Source organism: Penaeus monodon, chromosome 2, assembly GCF_015228065.2.
Source record: "Penaeus monodon isolate SGIC_2016 chromosome 2, NSTDA_Pmon_1, whole genome shotgun sequence".
Taxonomy (NCBI): Eukaryota; Metazoa; Arthropoda; class Malacostraca; order Decapoda; family Penaeidae; genus Penaeus; species Penaeus monodon.
Genome location: NC_051387.1, coordinates 61,658,160 through 61,660,659, shown reverse-complemented (window position 1 = coordinate 61,660,659; position 2,500 = coordinate 61,658,160). Strand labels below are relative to the sequence as shown.

At 33.8% G+C, this 2,500-nt stretch overlaps 1 protein-coding gene across 1 annotated transcript in view; it reads right to left on the bottom strand.

The window, feature by feature from the left end:
* The window catches only part of LOC119584468 (nephrin-like), a gene marked incomplete in the record, with an annotated part of 143,279 nt that overhangs the window by 67,832 nt on the left and 72,947 nt on the right, over positions 1-2,500 (bottom strand). The window contains 1 exon segment of the mRNA XM_037933108.1: positions 1-40. This exon segment is cut by the window's left edge and continues 84 nt beyond it.

Below are 2,500 nucleotides of genomic sequence, written 5' to 3'. Positions count from 1 at the left end.
CCTCCGCTTCGACGTTGACGACATCTGCTGATCAGCCGCCCTGGAACAGACGACGGCAGCGAGGTGAGAACGCGCCTCTCGAGCAGCACGCGGCGCCCCCCGGTGTCTCGCTAGGGCCCCTCTTAACTAGGTTACTCGCCCTTAACTTGTGGCTAAATGGCTCCGAAGAGACACCGAGGGTAGCCAAAGGGAGCCCGAAGGGGAGTTTGTCCCGGCCCCTGATGATGAGACGCTCGGGCAAGGAGCACTCGGGGCGTCGAGAAACATCTGCGAGTGGACTCTGTGGAACCTGGCACTTGCGGCTGAGACTTAAGACGATTCTCTTGAAGACGATAATGAAGCCGAGGAACAACAACGGAAACAGAAACAGAAATAGTAATAATGATAAAACACTTATTACAATAACAGTAATCATTATTGTATCAATAACGGTAGTAGTGATAATTATGATTACGATGATACCCCTCATGATGATAAAACGAATAAGGAATAGTGGTGATAATGCTGAAATCAGATGAAATATGTATACCTCATTAAAAGCTATTACACCTATACTTTGGAGGAATTCAGAATTTTGCATGAATGCATGGAGATGTGCCTGATTAACGTGCATTTTAGTGCAATACACCGTGAAATAACTGAGTGCGAAAGTTGTTCGACATCAAGTGAGGGATCGCAACTTGCCCCATCGCAGGCAACTGGATAGAAAGACTGGCACTTTAATGATTCTCATTTTGATTCTCCCTTTTGAAATTGATATCTTTACTCCATCTTTTTCTTTCTTTCTTTCTTTTTTTTTTTATAACCATAATTTTAAATATAAAATTTTAAAATATATATTTTATATAATTTTTAATATAAAATTATAAAAAATAATTTTTAATATTTTAAAATTATTAAAATTTATATAAATATAATTTATAAAAATTTTTTATAATATATTAATACTAATATTAGATATTATATATATATATATATATATTAATATATTTTATATTAATATATTTTTATATATATATATTATATTAATGATATAATAATATTATTTATTTAAATTTTTAATATATTTTTTTTATAAATATATTATATTATATTATTTATGTTGTGTTTTGTGTGTGGTGTGTGGTGTGGTGTGTGTGGTGTGTGTGTGTGGTGTGTGTTTATGTAAGTTATATATTAATTATTTTATATATATATTATTTATATTATCTATTATTATTTAATAAAACCTTATACTTTTATTTTTAAATTTATATATTAATTTCCCTTTTATATATTAAATATATTATTCTATATTATATATATATCTATACCATATATATTTATATTATTTTTTATATATATTATTTATATATATTATTATTTATAAAATTATTATTAATATATATATTATATTATCCCGTTTAAAGAGATTTCAGAAAAGAAAAAATTTTCCCACCTCTTTTAAAGAATTCAGTAAAGTAATAGCATCTAAAAATAAATGACTTTTTGACTTAGAATTTTTTTTCTGAAAATTCCGGTTTCGTTGGGGTTAAACAGAGAAACCAAGCAGTCCGCCCCTTTAAAGTAATTGCCAAATTTCCTCTCATTTGTTTGTCTATCAACCTTTTCTTTTCTCTCTCTCCTCTCTCTCTCTCTCTCTCTCTATCTATCTATCTATCTATCTATCTATCTATCTATCTATCTATCTATCTATAAATCTATCTGTCTATCTACTTATCTATCTACCTGTCTATCTATCCATCCCCCCCTGTCCTTCCATTTCCTTTTATCTCTCTATCTCGCTCTCCCTCCCCCGTAGTAAAAAAATTCATGTTTTCCAATACTTTCAAACACATCTTCGCTATTTTCCCAACCCCAAAATTTTTTGCACCGAAAAGGGAAAAGACGAAAGAAAATAAAAAAGAGAAGAAAAAGAACAGAAACCGCTGGAGTTGGAGGCGCCTCCGTGCAGAGGGCCGGGGGCTCTAAAATACGCGTTCGCGGGTTCCTTTTATGGGGTCCCAAAGAAAAAAAAGTGGTCCGAGGCGGGAAAGGGGCGGCCTCGGGCTCCCCTTGCAGTCGCTTCTTGTGACAGTCTGTGAACTCCGGGTAGACAGGATTGACAGAAGAGTGTTGTAGAGAGATGGATGCATGTGGGTTGTTGGATTAATCAGCTGGGATTCAGAAGATAGATAGGTTCGAAAATATATGGACTAACATACAGACGTCAATTGAAAGACAGGCAGACATAAAGAAAATTATTCCTTCCATCCCTTATTTTTTGGTTTTCTATTTCTATTTCTATTTTTTTATTTTTTTTATGACAGAAGAAGAGTTGAAAAAAGAAAAAATCGTTTCCACAAAACGGCATGAGAAAAGCGCAAATTACCTCCGAAAACCCGCCGTTCCAAACAACGGTATCGCCCGTTTTCCCTTTTTTTTTTCACGCGTTATTGTATTTGCTGTATTTGTTACTCAGGAAATCTACACGCTCCCTCTCCTTCCTAACACCTTTCCC